Source organism: Elaeis guineensis, chromosome 2 (assembly GCF_000442705.2).
Source record: "Elaeis guineensis isolate ETL-2024a chromosome 2, EG11, whole genome shotgun sequence".
Classification (NCBI taxonomy): Eukaryota; Viridiplantae; Streptophyta; class Magnoliopsida; order Arecales; family Arecaceae; genus Elaeis; species Elaeis guineensis.
Genome location: NC_025994.2, coordinates 45,573,779 through 45,586,598, shown reverse-complemented (window position 1 = coordinate 45,586,598; position 12,820 = coordinate 45,573,779).

Genomic DNA, 12,820 nt, shown 5'->3' with positions numbered 1-12,820 from the left:
GTGGCGCAGGGAGATGAGGTCAAAGTGGTTTCAACCTAATTGAGCCAACCTAATCAAAATAGGTTAGGCACAATTAGACTAAGTTAAATCTAATTTAATTAGGTTTAATTAGGTTCAATAAAATTCTAATCAAATTAAGAATTGACTAAGTCCAACTCCTGATCAGATCAGAGACCAAACCACCTTGGCGATTAGGTCAATACTTAACCTAATCGGATCAAATCCAACTAAATCCAATTCAATTGGACTTGATCTAAAAATAATTACTCAATCAAATTGAGTTAATTAGTGATCAAATTACTAATTAAACCTCTCATAAATATTGAGTCCAAATTCGATGGGCAATCGAGCATCAAAATCCATCGATATGAAACCTTGATCGAAGAGCTCAAACCAATGGGACTCTTGACCCCGATACCCAAAATGTGTGAAACTCATGATCAGAGAATTTTGATTCTCAATCATAGAGTCTCTGAGTATTTGGACTCTTGGTCGAAGAGTCCCAGTCCAGTGGGACTCTTCACCAGCCATCAGATCAGATAGGAACCTCTAATGTGTGTGACTCCGCAGGTTCGAACCTAAGCCGGTAGCACAGGAACCAATTCCTATACTAATCGAAGTGACCATCTAGCAATGATATCCGACGTCCGGATAGGTCGAATAGTGGCAATCGCAACACTCAGAACCTACGTGAATATGGTTACTGTATAATTCATCCCTTTTGACCCCTATGTTTAGGATGACTCAGGGTTAAACTGTCAACCCTGATTAGATCATCTGAATAGTGCTCAACTCCAACAGTTCTGTGACTCCTCACTAGGACTACCCTGGCCAAGGTTTTGCTAAATTGAAACACGACTGTACACAGCTCCTGAACTGGAGTGGCCAATCCCATCTTGACACACGCACCGACAAGTCAAGTACTTGACTACACCCAGCAGCCTTCCGTCACTGAATTAGAAATTCAGATAGTTCAATACCTAAGTGCAGTGAGTTGCTTGCAAGTCACCATGACGGTCTCAGATCGGAGGGATAGTTATATCCATATCCCATCGGAGCAAATCTTGACAGCAGAAAAAAGCTCCGAAGTCGGTCACGTTCAGTGCATATGTACCCTTACATCTCACCTGTATGCCATACCAATGTCTCCACACTCGTTAGTTAAGAGGACAACCAAACCATATGGCACACAACGACCTATGCTTGATAAACGTTGTTGTCCTTGATAACAACATATCATTTGGTCGTGAACTGGTTTAAGGACTAAACGATAAATCCTCCTTTGTCGAGTCTAAATAGTCCTAAGGACTTCACCACAACACAGGAGTTCATTAGAAGATGAAACAATTTGTGATGAAAAATGCCAAATAACTTTTATTTATTTATAATTCATATACTAATATAAGAAAGAGCACAACTGTCAATAGGCTGACGATTGGCTTTGGGACACTATTCCTAACACCTCAGTCATCCGATCGTGATCGACTATGATCTGAACCGTCAGATCGTGCAAAAAATAGTCTGAACCGTGCGTGGACTGCGTGTTTGGTCCACATCAATCCTATGGACCGCCCAGCACCCCACAGTCCACAGTGGACTGCACAGGGGTGCTGGGTCGCCCGCGCATGCTGGGCCAGCCCACGCATGCCTACATTGGGCCGCACGTGCCTATGCGCCCGCCGTCGGCCTCCATTGGCCCGCCACCGATCGCTGCCGTCTCGTGCACCATGCCACCATTCTTTCGCACGTATCTTCACCGTTTGAACTTCATTTGGGCTGTTCTTGAGCTCGTTGGACTCTGTTTATCATTCTAGACCTCACTGTGAGCTCAATGTGCATTGAATCTTGAGGTATATTTTCGAATATCATCATTACCATCAGATCGAGATATATATGGATAGATATTTGGATTTGATATGATTCCATACCCATGATCTGTCTGGAATATTGTGTGATCGAAGAATTGAATTGTATGGTAACTCATCACAGAAGGATAATTTTGATATTCCATCAAATTTCATATCTTCTGGATAGTCATGACATATTGCTAGATGTTAATCTTAACTTATAGGTTCTAATGAATTAAAGAGTTTAATTCAGCAAATTAATTAGAAGAGTTCTGATTAATTGATGGATTTGGGTTTATTGTGTATTGGACCTAATTAGATTAGATGTATATGAATCTGAACCTACTACTGACTAGATGTGGAATCCAATGGGTCAAAACAAAAAAATTGATTTAGGACTTTTGATTAAGTCTTGTTGAACTTAATTGAATATAGATTTGATCCTAATGTGTTTGTGTTAAGGATGCTAGTACATGTCTAAAACCCTAATCCCTATTTTATTTGGATTTATATGTAGCATTGGACTTTGATTAGTTAAAGATCAAATCTAATTGGACTCTTAATTACCTTTGAATAGTTCAAAGATTAATCAAGAATTGGGACCATGAAATATAGGTGTCTAAGTGTTGGACAAAAGGATGGATTTAATGCCATTTAAGAAGAGTCAAAGCATCCTTATTTTTCTCTCCACACCTTATTATTTCTTTATATGAAAAACCAAGTGTCAAGATGTTTGGCGTAGCACATAAGGAGGAGTCCTTCTCTTGGAAGGAAGTCTTCATGCCTCCTTAAATTATTACATGCCAAACTTCTTTTATTGTTGGCACCTCTTGGGAATTCGATTGGAGGAGGTTTTAACGCCATAAGGTGGCGCATATTCTAATCTCTTTAGAAGAGATGAAGAGTCCAGATCTTTTGGGACTCTTCCCTTAGCCACACGCCCCTTGAGAAGGGATTTGAGGTGTCAAAAGGTTTGATACTAGGTAGTGCTAAAAACATTCCTCATGCCATCTTTTCTTATGTGCCTTTTTGGTTTTCATATGGAAGAATCTCCTCGATGCCATAAGATGGTGCTACATCTGATCTCTTAAGAAAAAAATCAAAAGTCCACATCTCTTGGGTTTTAAATGGAAAGGAGGAGTCCCCTTGGAGGAGGACTTCTCTCACGCTTCTTTGAGATTTCTGGCATCTAAGAGTTGGACACTAGATGTTTTTCCCATGCACTTTCTGGAGTTTTATTTGATATCCAAGAGTTGGAAATCATAGAAAATTTTCCACACATCCCTCATGCCCCCTTATCTCAAAAGAAGAAAGTCTTCACGTCCCTCGGTTGTTACATTTCTTTGGTGTCCAATAGTTGGATACCAGGAAAGGAATTCCATGCTATCATGAGAGGTTTCATGCCTCCAAAAATTTGCATCAAGGGATGAGAAAATCAGTGCTTAAAGGAGGAGTCTTTTGAGAGAAGGACTCCTCCATATCTCATGCCAAAGATGGTTTTATCCTCCTGATTTTGACCAAATGTTAGGTAGTTTGGTGTGAGTTTGAGTCTATCCTAGGCTTTCAATTGAGTCAGGATTTGGGCTGAAAAAATGGCTGATGTTATGAGGGCATGTGTGGGTTCCAAAGGTCCAAATGTTGGACAAGATAAAGTCCAAGTGTTAGACAGCAAGTGGGCTAAGAGACATCAGGATTATATATCCAAAAGAGGGAAGAAAGGAGAGAGGAAACATCAAGTGTTGATGATGCATAGTAAGGAGCAGTTGCTGATTTTTTTGGAAAGAAATTTCAGAGAATCCAGATTGGGGAGAGTTCTAGACTGAGGCTCGTGTGGATCACTATTGAAGGGCACGTGCTTGAGTGCCTCAAAGATACTGACTATCGGACTATTTGGATCTATATATTTGGTATAATATTTTTAATTCTCTATTTATATGTTATATGATTTATGTTTGATTGAATGCATCAAAATAATTTTGGGATTGGGGCTCGAATCTCTTATTTTCAATTGATGATGCATGTTAAAAAAAAATTAAAAATCTAATTCTACTGCGTATCCAAATCCCAACAAGCATGAGGGAGGGCCTTATTTAGAGAAAAATCGATATTTACTTACTAAATTTGGTAGCTTCCATGTTCCCGAATCCTAAGGAATGGAAGTTGCATAATAATGGTAAACTCCACCCCTATAGAAGGGGAGGTTAGAGGGAGATGAGGGAGGGCCTTTTTCTGATATTAAATTCTCATTTCCATTATTTTTTTCTGTTATTCCCTTAACTCTGACTAACTTAAGCATCGAAGAATCTTCCGTCAGACAAATTCGAACTAACGAAATTCTTTTGCAAGTTCACCTCTCACCTAAGAGCAAGGTGCATTCACTCAGCACCTCATCGAGTATCTCGCTGGAGTTTAATGGTAACATATTAGCTTGTTAGTTTGGGGGCTCTACAAAAGAGTTATCCTCTAAAAGGAAGAACCATGGCTAGAACGGGGGCTCAAAACACATCAACAAGCTTCGCTAGGCACTCTTCACATTGTGAAGACTCTTGCACAACACGCAGAGCCTAGTACTTCATGATCGATGGTTACGACAGATCAGTAGCAATTCGTCATCCTAGTATAGCAAGTCAAAATCTTGACAGAAGCTATTCACAACCTCCAGTGGACTGCGGAACAGCGACAACAGCAACAGCAACAACCATTGAAGGTGCTGGCATTATAAACTGTGCCATCTAGGCATAGTCGTCGTGCCCCTTAACAACCTCCTTCACCATAATATTAGCAATACTGTGGGCAGATGGCATCATTAGTCCTACATCGATTGTGAGTCAAGAGGATGTATGGCTTATATGGATTGAAATCTTCTCTTCCATGTGAAAAGTCTTTTAAATGGCAAAATGATGAGATCCTAAATGGTCAAGACCTACTAAAGTCCAAAGACAGTCAGAGCCAAAGTGGACAATACCACACGTATGCGGGGATGGAGGCAAATCTAGCCATCTGAGCCATCTGACCCCTTGACTGCAATATTGGCACCATCCATGAGAATGCCTTCTATCCACACACACATACTCTCTCTTGACTAGAGGGCTGATGTTATGGAGCGACGGCATCTTTAGTCCCATATCGGTTGAGTCAAGAGGGAGTATTGTGTTGCTCCTTGGATTGATTTTGATGATTATAAAGCATTTGAAGGGATTACTAATGATTTTTGCTTGAAAAAGACTTATTATATTTCAGAGGCAAAATCGTAATTTTATCAAACCCTGATTTGAAAGCATCAAATGCTAGAACAAAAGATTTGTGATCCATTGGTGAAAATTTTATAGTTTTTGGACATGTATTTTGAAAGATATCCATGTTTGAAAATTTGAGTTGATCCCATGAGTCGATTCATGGCACAAAGGGCTGATTGGCACGTAGAATTTTCTGGCTGGCACAGTCTGTGAGTCGACCCTAGGGGTCGACCCCCAGGCATGAGTCGACCCATGAGTCGACCTCTGCTGTTTTTAGACCAAAATTACAGAACCTTTGTTTTCTGTCGTTTACCACAGAGGTCGACCCCATGAGTCGACCCATGAGCATGAGTCGACCCATGAGTCGACCCCTGTGATGGAAAAATTTTGCAACGACTAGTTTTTAACCCATTTTAAATGTATTTAATGCTCATTTAATGTGGTCTAACGGCTCTATTTCAGCCCAGATTACTCTCCACCATTCCTTAAAGTTATAAAAAGGACAAAAAGATGGGAATCATGAAGAAGAGAGATTTTTGAAAAGAAAATTTCAAGCATACTTTTCAGTCCTAAGTAAGAGATCACTCAAAGCATTCAAGAAGCTTTTAATTCAAGCTCACCAACTCCTCAAGTGCTCATTCAAGTCTCCAACCATCATGAGAAAATCGAAAAGAGCCTTTTTCTTTTTGAGTAAAGTATATTTAAAGCCTCATTCGCTCATTAAAGGAGCTTCTTTTGTATTTTCTGTACTATTGATTATAATACTCTGTTTGAGTTATTGTTTTTTTTATTTTGAAAGGGTTCCAAAATAAGAGAAGGTTGATCCGAACCTTGAATTGGAGTGTATTGGGTTGGCTTGTACCCGAAAAATAAGTGGACTAGCTTGGAATAGCTAGAGTCGGAGGTTCCGACGAGTGTATTCAAGTTGAATACAAGTTAGTGGATTGGAATTCTCAAGTAGGAGCTTGGAAAGTGGATGTAGGTGCAAAGTTGGCACTGAACCACTATAAATCCTTTTTATTTGTGTTGTGCCTAATTGCTCTTCTTTAGAACTTCTTTATTCTCTTGCATTCTTGCATTTATCCATTAGCCTTGAATCAACTATACTCTCCTTATTTATTTAGCTATTGTTAAACAATTTTCATAAGATATAAATTAAGGTTAAAATTTTTAGAAACCCAATTCACCCCCCTCTTGGGTTGCACAGCTGGGCAACAAGTGGTATCAGAGCCCGATGCTCTAGCCCTACTTTGATCTAACCAATCAAAGAGCTAAAGATCTATGGCAACTCAAGTTGGCACTTCTCTAGCCGAGGGACAGTCCACTAACCAACCTCTACTTTTCAATGGGTCCAACTATACCTATTGGAAAGTTTGGATGAAAATCTTCATTCAAGCACTCGACTATGATATGTAGAGTATCATAGTAAATGGCCCTCACACACCCACTAAAATTATTGATGGTGTGAAATCGCCAAACCCGAAAAAGAGTGGGATGAGGTTGATAAGAAAATGGCCCAATTAAATGCTAAAGCTATGAATGTTCTATATTGTGCTCTTGATGCTAATGAATTTAATCGCATTTCAACTTGCTTGTCTGCTAAAGAAATATGGGATAGATTAGAAGTAACCCATGAAGGAACTAATCAAGTTAAGGATCCAAAATTAACATGCTCGTACATAGATATGAACTGTTTAAAATGGAGCATGATGAGTCTATAACTGAAATGTTTACACATTTTACTGATATTATAAATGGTTTAAAGAGTCTTGGTAAGTCCTATTCTAATAGCGAGCTTGTGAGAAAGATTCTTAGGTCCTTACCAAAAACTTGGGAAGCCAAAGTGACTGCTATCCAAGAAGCCAAAGATCTAAACATCCTACCTTTGGAAGAGCTTCTTGGATCATTGATGACACATGAGCTGAGCATGAAACAACATCAAGAGGAAGAAGTCAAAAAGAAGAGAACAATCACCCTCAAATCCACAGCTCAATCAGATGAAGAAACTGATGACACCGAAAATGAAGAGCAGGATGAAGAGATGGCACTCATTACCAGAAGGTTCAAGAAGTTTTTGAGGAAAAGGAAATAAGAAATGAGGAAGAGGCCACTCACAAAAGGGGAACAGAGCAAAGAAAAGGATAAAGACCAACCCCTTATCTGCTATGAATGCAAAAAATCGAGACACTTCAAGTCCGAATGCCCACAACTGAAGAAGGGTTCTAAGAAGTACAAGAAGAAGGCCATGATGGCCACTTGGAGTGGGAGTGATGACTTAAGCTCCGAAGAGGAAGACTCAACTGAACAAGCCAACTTGTGCCTTATGGTACATGAAAATGAGGTAAATTCCAAAACTCCTAGTGACTTTACATTTAAAGAACTTCATGAAGCTTTTTATGATTTAATTGATAAACTAAAAAAACTATGGATAAAGAACAAAGATATAAAATCAAAAAATCAATCTTTACTAAAATAAAATAAAAGCATTTATATTAAAAAATCTATCCTGTTTCAAGAAAATCAAAGTTTAAAGAATGAAATTGCCAAGCTAAAACTAATAGTTGAAAAATTCACCTTGAGTTCTAATAAACTTAATATGATTCTTGAAAATCAAAAGATCGTGTATGATAAGGCTGGACTTGGCTATAACCCCTTCAAGAAACAAAAGTATCTGAAAAATATCTATATAAACTCTTCAAGTAACAAGTTTTCTAATATTACTTGCTTCAAATATGGTAGAGTAGGACACAAGTCATACACTTGCTTCTCTAACAAATCTGTAAACTCAAATGTAAAGAAAATATGGGTTCCAAAAAGAACCATTATGACTAACCAAAAAAGACCCAAGAAAGCTTGGGTACCTAAAACAAAAACTTGACTTTTGCCTGCAAGTGTGTCTAGCATCCCAAGGAGAAAACAGAAAATGATATTTTGATAGCGGATGCTCGAGACACAGACTGGTGATGAATCTCAATTCATCACACTTGATGCTAAGAATGGAGGGATGGTCACCTTTGGAGACAATGGTAAAGGAAAGATCATCGGTATAGGTAACATTGGTATCACTCCCTCCAAGTACATTGAAAATATTTTGTTAGTAGATGGTTTAAAGCATAATTTACTAAGCATTAGTCAATTTTGTGATAAAGAATATAAAGTTATTTTTGAATCTTCTGTTTGCATTGTAACTAGTCCTATTAATGAAGGCATTAAATTTATTGGACATAGACATGGTAATATTTATATGGTAGATTTGAATGCCAAGATTAATGAGACTAATTGGCTTTGGTATCGTAGGCTTGCACATATTAGCATGCATTCACTTTCAAAACTCATTAAGAAGGAATTGGTTCTTGGTTTGCCAAAATTGAATTTTGAAAAGGATAGAATCTGTGATGCATGCCAACTAGGTAAACAAACAAGAGTTTCATTTAAATCTAAAAATATTGTTTCAACCTCTAGACCTTTAGAGCTATTGCACATGAATTTATTTGGACCTACTAGAACTACTAGTCTAGGAGGAAAACGATATGGTTTTGTAATTATTGATGATTTCTCTCGTTTTACATGAATTTTCTTTTTGGCACACAAGGATGAAAATTTTCAAATTTTCTCTAAATTTTATCGAAAAGTCACAAATGAGAAAGGATTTTCAATTCAAAATATTCGAAGTGATCATGGAACCGAATTTGAAAATCAATACTTTAAAAAATTTTATGATGAAAAAAGAATAGGCCATAATTTTTCTGCACCTAGGACACCCCAACAAAATGGTGTAGTTGAAAGAAAAAATAGAATCCTAGAAGAAATGGCCCGTACCATGCTATGTGAAAGCAACCTTCCAAGATACTTTTGGGCAGAAGCTATTAACACAACATGTTACATATTAAATCATGCTTTAATTAGATAAATTTTAAAAAAAAACCCCTATGAGCTTTGGAAAGGAAGAAAATCTAATATTGTATATTTTTATGTTTTTGGTTGTCGATGTTTTGTATTAAATAATGGTAAAGAAAGACTTGTGTTGGTGCAAAAATCTGCTTGCGCTGGAGAAGCTGGAGTCGAGGGAGTCGCGGTCGCCGCCGGGACCTGCAAAAGAAGTCTAAACCGGAGGTGAGGTTGCTCCGGCAAGACCCTTCGACGCTCAAGTCAGTTCTCTGCCTCAACAAGAATGGAGTGCTCGAACAAAAATTTTAGCAGAGTTTCTAGGTAGAAAATGAGAGCTTAGAGAATAACATATCTGGGGTCTCCTTTTTATAGGCGGAGGGAGCAACAGACTGATGGTGATGTTTGTAACCGTCTGGTAGTGGGCTACCCATGGTCAGGAGGAATTTGTCATGAAGAGTAATGGGGTGGAGTCGTGGCTGTCATCATGGCTCGCCACGTGGAATCAGTTGCGGGGAGTGGAGCGGCGTCCGTTGTCGCGACTCGCCAGGGAGTGGAGCAGAATCGTGACCGTTAGTATGGTCTGTCAGGGAGCAATGGAGCTGCATAGGGTCCGCCGCAGGGAGCGGAGCAAAAATGTGGCCATTATTGGGCCTGCCAGGGGGTGATGGAGCTGCGTAGGGTCCGCCGCAGGGAGCGGAGCAGAAACGTGGTCATTATTGTGGCCTGTCAGGGGGTCCAGACTTGTCGGCCAAAGTTCGGTTGGAGTCAATAGCTGGAGTCGAAAGTGAAGTTCGGCACCTGTAGAAGCTCGGATGAGGTCTTCCTGTAGTTGAAAATAGAAGATGGAGTCTGGCTCACGTAGGAGTCCGGACGAAGTCTGCCTGCAGTCGGAGTAGAAGACGGAGTCCGGCTCCCGTAGAGGTCCGAACGAAGTCTGCCTGCAAGTGAAGTCGTGGGTGGAGCCCGGCTCCCATAGGAGCCCGGGCGAAGCCTTCCCGCAGTCGGGGTCGGGGATGAAGTCCGGCTCCCGTAGGAGTCCGGACGAAGCCTGCCTGCAGCTGGAGTCGGAGACGAGATCTGGCTCCCGTAGGAGTCCGGTCGAAGTCCACCTGCAATCAAGGTCAGGGACGAAGTCCGGCTCCCGTAGGAGTTCGAACGGAGTTTACTTGTAAGTGAAGTCGCGGGCGGGGCTCGGCTCCTGTAGGAGTCTGAGTGAAGCCTTCCAGCAGTTGAGGTTGGGGACGAAGTCTGGCTCCCGTAGGAGTCCAGACGAAGCCTGCCTGCAGCTGGAGTCGGAGACGAGATCTGGCTCCTGTAGGAGTCCAGGTGAAGCCTTCCAGCAGTTGAGGTTGGGGACGAAGTTCGGCTCCCGTAGGAGTCCGGACGAAGCCTGCCTGCAGCTGGAGTCGGAGACAAGATCTGGCTCCCATAGGAGTCCGGGTGAAGCCTTCCAGCAGTTGAGGTTGGGGACGAAGTCCGGCTCCCGTAGGAGTCCGGACGAAGCCTGCCTGCAGCTGGAGTTGGAGACGAGATCTGGCTCCCGTAGGAGTTCGATCGAAGTTCACCTACAATCAAGGTCAGGGACGAAGTCCGGCTCCCGTAGGAGTCCGGACGGAGTTTACCTGTAAGTGAAGTCGCGGGCGGGGCGGCTCCCGTAGGAGTCCGGGTGAAGCCTTCCAGCAGTTGAGGTTGGGGATGAAGTCCGATTCCCGTAGGAGTCCGGACGAAGCCTACCTGCAGCTGGAGTCGGAGACGAGATCTGGCTCCCGTAGGAGTCCGGTCGAAGTCCACCTGCAATCAAGGTCAGGGACGAAGTCCGGCTCCCGTAGGAGTCCGGATGGAGTTTACCTGTAAGTGAAGTCACGGGCGGGGCTCGACTCCCGTAGGAGTCCGGGTGAAGCTTTCCAGCAGTTGAGGTTGGGGACGAAGTCCGACTCCCGTAGGAGTCCGGATGAAGCCTGCCTGCAGCTGGAGTCGGAGACGAGATCTAGCTCCCGTAGGAGTCCGGACGTCGCGAAGAATCCGGTCGGCGCTGGCGGGGTCCTGCTCGTCGACAAAACTTGAGAGTGTGGCAGAGGCTCGGCCGTCTGGGAGGTTTGAAGAGACGTTGCCGGAGGTCGAAGGTCAGTTGGATCCCTAGAGGGTCACTCCCATCACGAACTTCGGTTGGGGGGTATTTTATACCCAACAACTTGGAAAATTTGATGCAAAATCCGATGAAGCAATTTTTCTTGGTTACTCCTCCTCTAGTAAAGCTTTTAAGGTTTTTAACAAAAGAACCTTAGTAATAGAGGAGTCAATATATGTTGTCTTTGATGAAACTAACGATCTTCCTTCAAGGAAGAATGAAGGTGTTGATGATGCAGATCCGCTTATAGAAGGAATGAAGGAGATCACTCTGAAAGATTCAACAATTCAAGATGATGAGGAACATGAAGACAAACAGGATGAGGGAGGTGAAGAACAACAAGAACAACCTCAAGATACAAATGACCTACCCAAAGAATGGAGGTATGTTCACAATCACCCTAAGGAGCTAATTATTGATGATCCTATGCATGGGGTAAGAACTCGTTCTTCACTTAAAGATGCATTCAATCATTTTGCTTTTGTCTCTCATCTTAAACCTAAAACCATTGAAGAAGCTAAAAAAGATTATAACTGAATTAATGCAATGCATGAAGAACTTAATCAATTTGAAAGAAATAATGTATGGACTTTAGTATCAAGACCTAAAAATTATTCAATAATTGACACAAAATGGGTTTTTAGGAATAAATTAGATGAACATGGAAATATAATAAGAAATAAAGCAAGATTGGTTGCTAAAGATTATAATCAAGAAAAAAGAATTGATTTTGATGAGACCTTTGCACCTGTTGCTAGACTAGAGGCAATTAGACTTCTACTTGCATATGCTTGCTTTATAAAATTTAAATTATTTCAAATGGATGTCAAAAGTGCCTTTTTGAATAGATATATTGCTGAAGAAGTCTATGTAGAACAATCTCCAGGTTTTGAAAATCATGCTTTTTCTAATCATGTTTTTAAATTAAATAAAGCTCTATATGGTTTGAAACAAGCACCCAGAGCTTGGTATGATAGGCTAAGCAAATTTTTACTTAATAATGGTTTTTCAAGAGGAAATGTAGACACAACCCTTTTCATTAAAAGAAATAAATATGATATATTAGTTATACAAATATATGTTGATGACATTATTTTTGGGTCTACTAATGAAACTCTTTATTAAGATTTTGCAAAGCTCATGCAGGGGGAGTTCGAGATGAACATGATGGGAGAACTTACTTTCTTTCTCGGACTCTAAATCAAACAAATAAAAGAAGGAATCTCCATCACCCAAAGCAAGTACACAAGGGAATTACTTAAAAGATTTGGAATGGAGAACTCCAAAGCAATTGGCACACTCATGAGCCCTTCATGTAAGCTTGACAAGGATGAAGAAGGTAAAAGTGTAGACTTAAAATTTTATAGAGGTATGATTGGCTCTCTACTATATTTAACTACTAGCAGATCTGATATTATGTTTAGTGTTTGTCTTTGTGTTCGATTTCAATCTAATCCTAAAGAATCTCACTTGAATGCTGTTAAAAGAATCCTTAGATATCTAAATGGTACACAAACACTAGGATTATGGTACTCTAAAGACTCATTAATTGATTTAATAGGATATTCAGATGCTGATTTTGCTGGATGTAGATTAGACAGAAAAAGTACTAGTGAAACTTGCCAATTTCTTGGAATTAACCTAATCTCCTGGTTTAGCAAGAAACAAAATTTGGTAGCACTATCTACGGTCGAGGCCGAATACATTGCAGCCGGAAGTTG